General features: G+C 50.1%; 1 protein-coding gene across 1 annotated transcript in view; it reads left to right on the top strand.

Annotated features, from left to right (window-relative positions):
• Window positions 1-1,033: 1,033 nt before the first annotated feature.
• The window catches only part of CTNNBIP1 (catenin beta interacting protein 1), a 46,471-nt gene continuing 35,028 nt past the window's right edge, over window positions 1,034-12,476 (top strand). Inside the window, exon 1 of the mRNA XM_080921217.1 lies at window positions 1,034-1,067. The gene's annotated coding sequence lies outside the window, so the exon portion shown is untranslated. The remainder of the gene's footprint in view (window positions 1,068-12,476) is intronic.

Raw genomic sequence — 12,476 nt, forward strand, 5'->3', positions numbered from 1 at the left:
GTAACAGTAAGCTAAAACTGTAGAAGCCAGGGGTTGGAGAGAGAATGACTCGGATAACAGCTTTTGATGCTTTTGTAGAGGACCAGAGTTCAGTTCCCAGTTCCACGTGGTTGATCACGACCCATCTGTAATTCATTTCAGGGAATCCAATGCCAAGGCATCAGACATACATGTGGTACACATACATACATGCAGGCTCACACATAAATCTTTCAAAAATATTTTGGAAATAAGACCACACTTAGCATTCATCTCTCTTTAAAAGGATACCAAATACCAAAAGCAATTCGTATTTTGCCGAAAATGAACAATTTTCCCCTTTCAACCTCTCCAGATACAGCAAGACTGCCTGTAGAAAAACATTTTAATCACAGAGGCCCTGGGCACTCTGGGCTTCACAGACCCCAGCCTAGGCCCCAAATTCAAGAGCAGACCTAACTGTTCCAAGATACTACGCCCACGCCTCTAAATAGTCTGCAACCTCTTTCATTTCAGATTCTTTCTCGGATTCTGGGTCAAGTGGCCACAGTGAAGGCTCTACCCTATATGACCCCTCACTCCCGCCTTGCCTGCTCCTCCCCTGGGTTCTCAGTACAGACTGAGCCCCTCTCCACCCACCGCGAGACCCCACCCATGAGCCGCTGGTCCCGCCCTCAACCCTAGATAGCCAATGAGTTGTCCTTCTTGTCATGAGGCTAAGGGCTCCGCCCTCCAACGAGCAGCCCGCCCCAAAGGTGTGCTATCCAATGCCTGTTCCTCTCCCACCCTAGGGGCTCCACCCCTTAAGGCCCCGCCCCTCAAAAGTACCTCCCTCTGGGGCGTGGCCGGTGCCGCGCCTCCGCCGCGCGCGCGGAGCCCGATGCCGCCCCCTCCGCCGGTCCCTCCTCCGGCAGCCTGGCGCCTCCCTCCCTCCCCGCCGCGGTGACTCACGGAGAGGCGGAGGCTGAGGCGGCCGCTCCTGGTGCTGCTGCCGCCGCCGCGGCTGCTTCTCCGGCTGAGCGCACCCCGGAACAGGCCGCCGCGCTCCGGACCCGCAGCCCCGGGCGCCGCGCGTTCGGGCGGCCCAGGTAAGCGCGAGGCCGGACGGCGACCACTGCACGGGGCCGGCGCGGCGTCGGGACGCGGGGGAGCTGCCGGCCCTTTGTCTCCCGGGGAGGGGCCGCGGAAGGCACCTTCGACCCCGCCGAGACCCACCGGGCCGGCCCCGCTGGCGCGGCGCCCTGGGCCTGAACCGGTCGTCCCCACCACACCCGGAGCTACTATCTCCCGCCGCAGACCACCCTGCTGCCTCCCTTTCTCTTGGGGGTCTCCTCCACAGGTGTCCCAGTTGCTCACCCCTCTGGGCCCGCGTGCTTGTCATCGCCTGTCCACCCTCCTGGTCCCATTGCCTTGTCTCTTCCTCACCTTACCGCATCCCTTTCCCAGCATCCTGACTCTCCATGTTTCCCTTACTGGATGCTGCCAAGGTCTGTCTGTCCGCCCAGCTGCCCTTCCTCCCTCTCTAGTTTGAATGCACCGTCCGCTCTCCCAGTTCCACCTCTCCCTGGTGTTTTTGGGAAGGTAAATGTGAGAGACACATGTCTCACCTTCGCAGGGGACTTGGGAACGTGAGCCTGCAAATTAAACCCCTGGGCTCCCAAACTGCATGTATGCCCTTCTCTTTGGCACCTCTATATCAAGGTTGCATTTCTCTTTGCTTTGAGCCTGGAGCTCTGGACACTCGAGCTGCTGAGGCCCTGCAGCCTATGCTTGCTTCTGTGTATGGAACTTGGCTGAGGAGTAACTCTGTCGGTTAGCTCGTGGGAAGGCCCAAGGGGACCAGGAGTTTTATGAATAATGAGACAAGCGGCTTGCAGCATTTCCTATCTGAGGATCTAACTATACCCTAGCTGTTAATTATTTTGTCTCCTGTCACTTACTCAGCCTAAGGAAGTGTGCCTAGGTAACTGCTGGGTAAATTGAGGCACAGAGTATGTGGTATGAGATCTGGAGGCAAGTTGGTTTTTCTTGAGGTTTACTTCTCAAGTGGCTTCTGGCTCCCTCCTACAACCACTAGGCTCTTGTTCCTGGCTGGAAACCCCATGATAACTGATCTCTTCTGTCATTAAGGTGTCCAGAGACGCCAGCACTTCCTTGGATTCAAAGCAGGACTTTGAATCACAAATCAAGGTGCCAACTGCTAAGTGCCAGTGTGTCATTCGGGGCTTCCTGGTAGAGCCAGTGTGATCCATGTGGCAGAAGTTACTTCTATAGGATGGAGATCCATTCATGCCTTTCTTGCTCTGGGGCTTACACAGTCCTTGCCTCCTGGGAGATGGCAATCCAAGAAGGAAAGAACACGGATAATAAATGAGTAAAGAAATAAGTGGCTGAAGCCATTAGGTGCTATGAAGGGGCCAGAACACTAAGGACCCATAACCTGGGTGTGTTGGCTCAGCTTTTTGGAGCAAGAGGTCATAGGCTACGTGAGACCCTCTCTAAAAGGAGAAAGGAATATTCTGTAGGTGAAAAGAACATATTGTGTAAGGCATGGTACATTTTCCAAAAGAGTTAGAAGCCATTAGAGCGAATTGAACAGAAAGATATTAATATAAGGTCTACGTCTTAAAAGATTGTTCTGAGCAGGGAGGTGGTGGCACATGCCTTTGATCCCAGCACTTGGGAGGCAGAGAAGGCAGATCTCTGAGTTCAAGGCCAATCCTGGTTTACAGAACAAGTTCTAGGACAGCCTGGGCTACATAGAGAAACCCTGTCTCAATAAACAAACAAACAAATAAAAGATTATTCTGTCAACCATGAAGAGACAGTGTTGGGGGGGTGTCGGTCGGAGGTGGAGGCAAAGGTTCTTGTTGACAGCTGAAGTTACGGAGCTAGAGATGGCGGTGGGTTTGGATCTGGGCCGTGGTTATGGAGGAAGGAACTAGAGCCAGTCTGTCTCACTACTGGATGCTGGGAACTGGGAAGCAAACCTCTGAGGAGCAGCCCCTGAAAGTACACAGTTATCAGGTACTGTGTTAGTCTCAGACACTAAGATAAGACTCTTGGCTTTGAGTTCTCAGTCTGGTGGACCTCAGGTTAACAGTCTCCACGTTACGGCAATGCACTCACAGAACAGGCCACCCTCTTCAATGGAGGAGAGCTTGTGGGTTTGTAAATCAGTTCGAGGTGGAGGAGAGAGAACACATTGGGCTCTGTTCCCAAATCTGGCTGCATCATTTAAATGGAGGCATTAATGCCCTGCCTCCATTGTGAGTTATTGCACAAAGAAGCTGGAGGGGCTAGGGATGTAGCACGGTTATAGAAAATGTGTGAGGCTCTGGGTTTGGTGCCCGCATATACTTAATATATACTTATATTTTATCCCAGCATTTTGGAGACGGAGACAGGCAGATTTCTGTGAGTTCAAAACCATCCTGGTCTACACAGTGAATCCAGACTAGTCAGGAGCTACATAGATAGACTCTGTTATGAAAAGAAAAAAAAACAAAATTTTTAAAATTTAAAATTAAAAAAAGGTTAGGGAAGGAAAAAAGGTAAAGAAGGCAGCCAGGATGCTTTGATTACAGGCTAGAGAACACCTGAGTGGGCCATGAACTTGAGCTATTAAATCAAATTAAACGTGGTTCTCTGCTGCTCTAATTCTGTGCTGTTAGAGAGGCCTTTGGAGGTCACCTACGTGGGCAGCGATGACCTAGGGCTGGCTAGCTCCTTTGAAGTCCCCTAGCAAGTTGTTCCTTTGCTTTCGTGCCGGTCATGATCTCTACACCAGCTCTGTGTAGATGCGTGTGTCTGAGCTGTCTGAGGCTAGGGTCTCCACTGGCGTTATCTTGTGTCTTTCACAGTGTTTGAGGTCAGTGACCTGCAATAGGTGTAAAGGTTGACCAGCCGACAATCCTACCTCTGCCAGTGTCTTTTCTGTCGGACTATGTATGCCTCCTTGTAGACCCCAGTGATCTGGCGGGAACCCAGCAGGCTGCCAATGACTGTGCTCACAGGATAGAGCAGCTCTTCTTAGATGGGGCTGTTCTCTGTCTAGCCCTGCCCCCAGAGAACAGCTGCCGAGCGTGCTGACCGTGTAGTTATTTAACACTCAGCAAATATGAAGTGTTGCTCTTAATTAGAGCACGGACTTTATCCCAGACTCTGGGCCTGGATCTTGGCTCTGCCGTCATAGGCAGTGTCAGCTTCAGAAAGTCCTTAACCAGTTGATCTGTGTCTAGGTTTTCCCATGTGTAAGATGGTGATACTCCCTCACATAGTTGCTGAATGGATTAGATTAAGTAATACCTACTCAGTGCTCAGAATGGCTCCTTGCACTTAGTGGGTGCTTTATTAAACTGCTAGCTGTTATCTCCCTTTTTAAGGGGTAGGGCTGGGAAAATGGCTCAGGGGGTAAAGTGTTTGCCAGGCAAGAACAAGGCCTGGAGTTCAGATCCCAGAACCCAGATAAATGCTGGGTGGGTGTGCTGGCTGATAATAATTCCAGATGCAGGAGACAGACAGGAGACCCCCTAGGGTAAGCTGGGCAGAAAGAGCCATAACAAGGCTCAGAGCTTGATTCAGAGACCCTGCCCCAGTGAAGGAGGGAGAAGAACAAGCAAAGTTAGTTCCAGACATTAACTTTGGGCTACACATGCATGTGCACACACATGTAACCCTTCATACATGCAAGGCATGCTCATATATGTACACCACATACATGAAAAGGGAAATAGAGGGTGGGGAGAGACACACAGAGAGGCAGAGAGAGAGGGACAGAGACAGAGGGTGTGTGTACAGCGCTCTTTCATGTGAGTTCTGGGATTGAACTCAGGTCAGCAGGCTTGCCAGGCAGGTGCTTTATCCACTGAGATATCTCAATCAGCCCAGTTATTTCATTGTTCTTCCTTTATCTATCCATCTCTTCCTTCCTGTCAGCACTTAAGCTCTTTGAGAGCAGGGAGCTTTGTCTTTGTCTATTACTATAGTTCAGTTCAGATACTCAGTAAATAATTGTTTAATTGAACCTGAGCATGATGGCACACACCCTTAATCCCAGGATTTGGGAAGTGAAGCAGGAGGATCTCTGAATTTGAGCCTGCTCCACACAGTGAGTTCCAGACAAACCAGGGCCACATAGTTGAGACCCTGTCTCAAAAAATAAAAAATAATAATTAGATTAACTGATACCAGACACCAGTCATTACTGTGTTACAGATGTAGCCAAGATTCATTATCTAATGGAGTTTAGTTTTAAGATTTATTTATTTGTTTTGTTTTGTTTTTTTAGATATTAAACTTGGGACCTCAGATATCCACAGTAGCAAGTACTACTCAACTTCTGCCCAGCCCCACTTACTTCTTCCTTTACTGAGTATTTCTAGCAGGTCAACTTTGTAACTCAGTGATAGAGAACATCCTTAAGATCCCTGAACCCAGGCTGGAGGGATGGCTCAGCGGTTAAGAGCACTGAATGCTCTTCTAGAGGTTCTGAGTTCAAATCCCAGCAACCACATGGTGGCTCACAACCTTCTGTAATGGGATCTGATGCCCTCTTCTGGTGTGTCTGAAGACAGCTACAGTGTACTTATACACAATAAATAAATACATTTAAAAAAAATCTCTGAAACCCAAGTTTCTATATCTAGCAATGAAGAATGACACTAAATGAAAAGTAAATTAATGAGCAGATGAATTGTAGGCTGCTGTGAGACAGGATGAGGGTGGGAGTGCAGCTAGTTCTGAGAGGTTACTTGTGAATGGTGACTTTGAGAGCCAAAAGGATAGCTCTGTAGGCATCAGAGATGGGGCAGGGGTGTGGTGAGCAGGGTCAGAGCTGGATCTGTGGTCATAGTAGGGAGTTGGGTTTTCTCCTGGATCCTGGACAGTGAGAAGTTCCTGCATGGGACCTTTTCCTGGAGTTTTCAGAAGGATGCATTCTAGGAGAAGTATCAGGAAGAACTGTTGGCCAGCAGGGTCTGACTGGGTGGCACTCAGATAATTCAGCAGTCAATGGGTAGGTTGACTAAGACCTGCAGACTTAACTGTGTCTCTAAATCAGCAAGTGCTGTCTAGTGCTAAGGCGCTTGGTGAGCATAGTCAACCCTTAGCTCCCTGCTCTCCAGCAAGGGGGAATCTCAGACTCTGTTTCAAGCTGTGTAAGTTAGTCCTCCTTCCCACCCCTTTTCCTCTGTCCCCTTCTCCTCCTCTTCTTTCTCATTGTTACTATTACTATTATTTTGCAGAACTGGAGTCTAACCCAGGGTCTTGCTCATATTGGGTAAGTGCTTTAGCCTTGAACTACACTCCTAACCCTGCCCAAGCTTCTGATATATCATGGCCGGATAGGCAGCTTTCCTGACTTCTCTTCTAGACTACTTCCAAGTATTGGCAGGCCTGCTTTGGAGAGTCAGGCACACTGTCACCTCCAAGCACCTGCTGTCTGGTCACCTGATAAGAACACAGTGATGTCTAGAATGAGCAGGTTTCCTTTGCTATGCATGGAGCGGAACTGCAAGCGTAGTAGAGAGTGTGGGCAGAGGCACAGCTCCCTGAGAACCAGAGCCGTGCTTGCCTGCAGTGGCCAGCTCCCATCCTCCCCAGACGTGCCATTGTCTAATGGTGCAGGGCGTCCCATGCCCGCCAACCTGGAGAGACTGAAGGAGTTAGCAGGATCAAACTGGTCTCTTTTAACAAGTCTCACTCAGGATCCTGAGGCACTTCGTTGACAGAGTCTAAAACAACAATTAGTCACATGTCATCTGTGCTCCCCTAAGAGCTACGCTCAGAGTGGGTGCAGCATGAGACTGGTATGTGCTCATTTAGACAAGGAGAAAGTGAGCTGCAACACTCTGTGCTTTGTCTCTTCTGACCATCATGGTTTTGGAGATGCATGGAGTTGTTGCCACTTATGTAACCAGAAACCGAGGCCTACAGAGGTTAGTGACCTTGTTTGGGGTTCAGCTTGTCACGGACAAAGAGCTCCCTGGCTGTGGCAAAGGTCTGAATCCTAGGCTCTTTGCTCACCTTTTCTGACCTTGAGAGGGCCAATTAGCCTTCCTTTACCTCATTTTCCCCAATGATAAATAGAGATAATGGCACTTGGGCTTGAACTAGGCTTGTGAGAGAGGACTGGGCACCGGCCGCTGACATATTCAGTTATTAAAGGCCTGTTATGCTCTGTCCTCCACAAAGCCTTGCTCAAAAGGGGAGGGCAGCGTCCCTAGAGAGAAGACTACCTTGTGGTTAGTATAACTGGACTAAAATGTTGTCTTCCTTTTGAAGTTAGTGAAGGATTGAGGGGTCCTGAATGAATCTGTTTTGTTTTGTTTTTCAAAACAGTTTCTCTGTGTAGCCCTGGCTCTCCTGGAGCTAGCTCTGTAGACTAGCCTGGCCTCAAATTCGGGGGTCTGCCTGACTCTGCCTCCCAAGTGCTGGGATTAAAGGCGTGTACCACCACCACCAGGCAGGTCTGTTTTCTATAGCTCTGTCCTGTGTGAGCTTCTGTAAGCAGGTGTGTAAACTGTGTGTTATCCATGATGGAAGGGTCAAGGTGTCAAGGTCACATGTGGAGCTGAGGAAGTTGGTTCCTGATCTTGTTCTGATGCTGTTTGTCATTTAGGCCGAGACCAGAGCCTGAGAAATGGTTGTCTCCCGTGTGTCCTTCTTTATTCTAGTGAGTCATTAATTCAGTTAGTGAAGAGTTGGGGACTGAGAATAAAGGTCAGCAAGGCAGGGCTTATCTAGCTCGTGGGTACCAGGACTGCTGGGCAGGGAGAGCAAAAATATCCCTACGAGGCTGACAGTCTATGGAGTCATGTGAGTCAAACTTGGGAACAGACTCTGGATAGAGTTTACTGATGTGCACAGCAGCCCTGGTGTCATGTCACTGGCAAGAAGAGCAAGGGGAAGAATCAATAGCCTAGAGCCTTTCTGTGTCAGGCGACAGATGCTACACTTAGTAGGGGTTTGCTGGCCACAAGGAGTACCTTGGAAGCCAGGGTTAGGAAGAACTTGTTCCCATGGTGGGCATGCTGGTGCGTTCCTGTGATCCCAGCACTCAGGAGGCTAAGGCAGGAGCATCAAGAGTTTAAGGCGGATCTTAGCTACAGAGCTAGTTTTTTTACATGGCACTGTCAAGAAGGAAGGAACCTGCTTCCCTTTAGAGGGTTACTTTGTCTATCCCTTGAGGCTTCATCTCGCTGAAGGTCTTTTTCCATCAACCTGGAGCCTTTTTGGTCTTTTTGTTTTGTGTTTTTTGAGTCAGAGTCTCACTTTGTAACTCTGGCTAGCCTAGAACTCACTGTGAAAGGCTAGGCTGACCTCAGACTCAGAAATCCACCAACCTCTGCCTTTCAAGGGCTGAGACTAAAGGTGTGTGCCACCATGCCCAGCCCCCTGGTGTCTTAAGTAACAATTGCCCTGCCTTGACTATCTGGAATTCTCTTCCTACCAGATTCCTCTGCTGCTGACTGCAGAACCCGGCTCACGGTGGTGGGTGGGCTGTGAGGCTCTCTGCTGTGTCCACAGAGTTCCTAAAGCAGCTCGTGCGTGTGGTACCCCTGCTGCAGGTCACTATGTGCAGAATGGGGTGGGGGTCAGATTCTTCCCCAAAGTTGCCTAGCACTAGGCCTGTCTGTCTCCTCAGAGACCAAGGTCAGGGAGACCCAACAGGTTGTGGGAAAGCAGCAGGGTCCTGAGAGCAAAGGGCTGGCAGAGGCAACTTCTCACATTTGGAGGGAGAGGAAGATGGAAGGGCACTGTGGCAAAGCTGTCCATGTCACTGTGTGCAGGCCGTGGCTGGGGCAGACTCTGTCAAATGGTAGGCAGCAAGGACACCAGGTCACTCAGTGCACCCGCACTTGTTCAGGTGAGGTTGGAGCCTGCCGTGATGCCGTCTCAGCCTGGAGACTGTGACCCACTTCTGCCTCCGCTCCTGTGTGGGGAGCTGGGCAGGAGGCTTTGAGACAGGCTCCAATTATGCTGTTCTCAGACCTACATGTCATCTAAGTGTCCAACTACACATTTCCTGCCGCTGAAATCCCATGATCCTTGTCCATGAACTGAACAAGCAAATGAGCTTACCGCCTGTTATTCTGTAACCTTGGGCTCCGCCAGCGGGGGTTTCCTGTGGAGATCAGGGTCCCCCATGGATCAAACACCTCTTACTGTGTGGTCCCACCCCTGTTCTTCCTGTCAAATCAGGAGGCTAATAGAGGACTGGTTTCCATGGAGGTAGCTTAGCCCCACCCACACCTAGGTCTCATAGTCTGCTGCTCTAAATGGTCCAGCTTCCCAGAGACCCTTATTGGTTCCTGCTGTAGGGCTGTTATATGAGAGCTGCTTCTAGTTTCTTCCAGAAACGACAGACATCTCAATGCCCTTTCACTTGTTACGTGTCTGGTGTGTGTATGTGGGGCGGCTGATATAAACAGGTGAAGGAATGAGTACTGTGGGGTGATTAGAGATTTACAGCTGATGAGGTCTAATAAATCTGTCCCTGATGGATGCCATTAAAGGTGGGAACAGCAAAGGTCAGCTGTGGCAAGGCCATGAGAACCCTTCCCTACCTGTGTGCTTTCTTGACTTCTAGACTGCAGAAGGGGGCCCCTCATCCTGTCTGTCAATATTGATGACAGTGCTCAAAGCCTTAGGAACATGGCCTTCCTCTGCCATGTTCATCCTCTGAAGGAGGATGCGGTGCTGGTGATTTTAAGGAGAGCATTGTGGGCTTTTCGGGCAAGCAGCCGCTGTGAGGCATCCCTCATCCCCTCTGCTTCCTTCTCAGAGTAGCCTGCCTGAGCTTTTGACAGATCTTGACGGGGTGTGGACAGCTAATGCAGACCTGGATTTCTTCCCCATGGGGAGGTGCACCGCCACCACCTGAGAGCCCTCGGGCTGTGCTCTCTCCTGCACTTTGGATAGTAGCCAGTCACGTTACTCCGCGGCCCTGCAGAGCAGTGAGGCCTCAGTACAGTGGTGGAGAATTCAGACACTGCTCTGGACCTGCGGCTTCACTCAGATGAAGTGTGCTTTTTTTATCTAGTCACTCCTTTGTCTTTTATTCATATGAGTATCCCCGCCCCCATTTGTGTGTGCACCCTGTGTATTCCTGGTGCCCAGAAAGGCCAGAACAAGGCATTGGGTCCTCCAAAACCGGAGAAAATGGTGGTTTTGAGCTGCTTTACGGATGCTGGGAACCTACAGGAGCAGCCAGTGCTCTTAACTGCTGAGCTAGCTCACAGGAGGGCAGGTCCTGTTGGCTTTCTGTAGACATAGGCTTCTAAAGGCTTAAGGCTTTTATTGTGAAAAGTGACAGTCTTTGGTGAGTCATTTTAATTTAAAACCAGGAATATTTGCCAGCAGGACGCTCACACACCAGTTTTGCCAGGAACTTCCGCTCCCTTTCTGAGGCTTGCTGGTTTGGGGAATGGAGGAGGACGTTACACGTGGGTGGTATGGATTTAGCTCCTGGGTTGCATTACCAGGGTGTGTGCCTCGTTCTGAGAACATATACCTATACTTGTTGGCAGTGGGAACAGTTCCTTGGAAGCTTCATACCAGTTCCCATAGCGTCCAGTCTTGTTTCTGACTGCTCTCCTGACCTTGGTTTTCCTTGGAACCCCTGGCTGTAAACCCCACTTGTATACCCATTTTCACTATAGCACGAACTAGCTCCTTGGAGCATGCGTTGTCTGATCTTCCCTCACCTGAGGCACAGCCAGCACTGCCCATGCCTTCAGAATGGACGAAGCCCTTTGACCCCACTTTGGTGCTCTTGATACCATTTCCCCAGTTAATGGGACAAACACCTACAGATCCCGAGGTTATCTCTGTTGTCAGACAGCTGGGAGGAAGGAAGTTAAGTCCACAGCAGCTCTTGAAGGGGAGGGTTCCTCCTTCCTTGGAGTCTATCCTGTTCGGAGATGGAGGAAGGGGAAGTTTGCTAGTTGTGGCTCAGCTGAAGCTGTTACCCAGAGGCCTTCTGCAACATTACTAGATACACTGTAACTTAGCAGATACCCGTGTCTTTGCACAAATCCTCACATTCCTGTGTGCCAAGAGTACAGTGGAAAGGGGCAGTGACCCGACAGCTTTCTTCAGAGTGGTCACTAGGAGCTTAGCCCCGGCCGGAGGTCACTCCTGGAGTTCTAAGCTTGGTATAACAATACAGAATTCTGATCCCAAAGCTGGGCAAAGAAATGGGATTTCTCACAGGCTGAGACAGACATAAGTGAGGTTAGTGAGCCCTCATACCATAGGCTATCCTATTGGTTTACTGATCTTGTCCTCCATGGTAGAAGGCTTCAGGCTCCCTAGCTCCAGGAGGTGACTTGGGGAGGCTAAGGCAGCAGACCCGTGGAGAGAGATGATTCTGTTTATTCACTTACTTTTATTATTTTATGTATGCAATTGTATGCCTATGCACCGTGTGCATGCCTGGTGCCCACAGAGGCCAGAAGAGGGCATCAGATCCCCTAAATTGAGGTTAGAGATGGAGGTGAACTGCCATGTGTAAGTTCTAGGAATGGAACCCAAATCTTTTAGAAGACTTCACCACTAAGCCGGGAAGATGGTTCTTGAGGCAGAAGGCTGTTCTGGGATGGTCTGGGAGACCCTGTCAGGCCTGTGGCTCAGTGAAGAGGCCATATGCAGTTCCTGAAGAAACTGGAATGGGCTTGCCCTGACAAGTACTTGCCAGTGTCTCAGCTTCCTCCTTCCCCTAGAAAACACTTTTATATTTCTCTGTTTAATTAGAATTGCTAACTGTGGTCACAAGGAGTCAACACATCTGTGGAGTGGAGTTGATGGTGCTCTTGTGGGTTCGAATTTCCACTCTGGCTTCCTCTTGTGGAGGAGACCCAAGCTCTGTGAACTTCCTGGTTAGGCTTCTTTCTTAAGATTAGTGGGCCTGAAACTGGCCCTTCCAGCCTAAAACTGACAGATAAGAAAGTAAAACACAGCAGTTTCCTTCAGGCAGTGGGGACCTAGGGCAGCTGTGGGGCTAGTAGGGTACAGAAGAAAGGGGTCCTGACACTGTCCACTCTTGGGGCAGAGGCTTTCTTCTGATGTCGTTGCTTCGGGTACTTCCTGCCAGGACCCAGCCTTCTGGGTTGGGATTTGCTTGTGCTCTCTCAAGAGCTGAGAAAGTCCAAGTCCCCAGACTCTGTATTACCCACCCCTCTGGGATTTGACAGAGGCTGATGGTCCTGCGACAGATTAGATTAGAGGATGACCCGAGGCCGGATCCCGTAGGCGAGCTGCTTCCTGACTTAAGGTCTTAGACCATGACTTGGCCAGGTTTCAGTGTGCCAGCTGTTCTCTGAGGAGGGATAAAAAGGAGCTGCTTTTCTTCCCTTCATCGCTGTCTGCTCCTGCACAGAAATGAAGCCCCTCTGGTCCTTGGTCAGAACTGTGGAGCCTAAGAACACAGATGCTTCCTCAGCTCAGCACCCTCTTGTGTGTGCTCTGTCCCCTGCTGACATACTGAGGCTACT

Source organism: Micromys minutus (assembly GCF_963924665.1).
Source record: "Micromys minutus genome assembly, chromosome: 9".
Taxonomy (NCBI): Eukaryota; Metazoa; Chordata; class Mammalia; order Rodentia; family Muridae; genus Micromys; species Micromys minutus.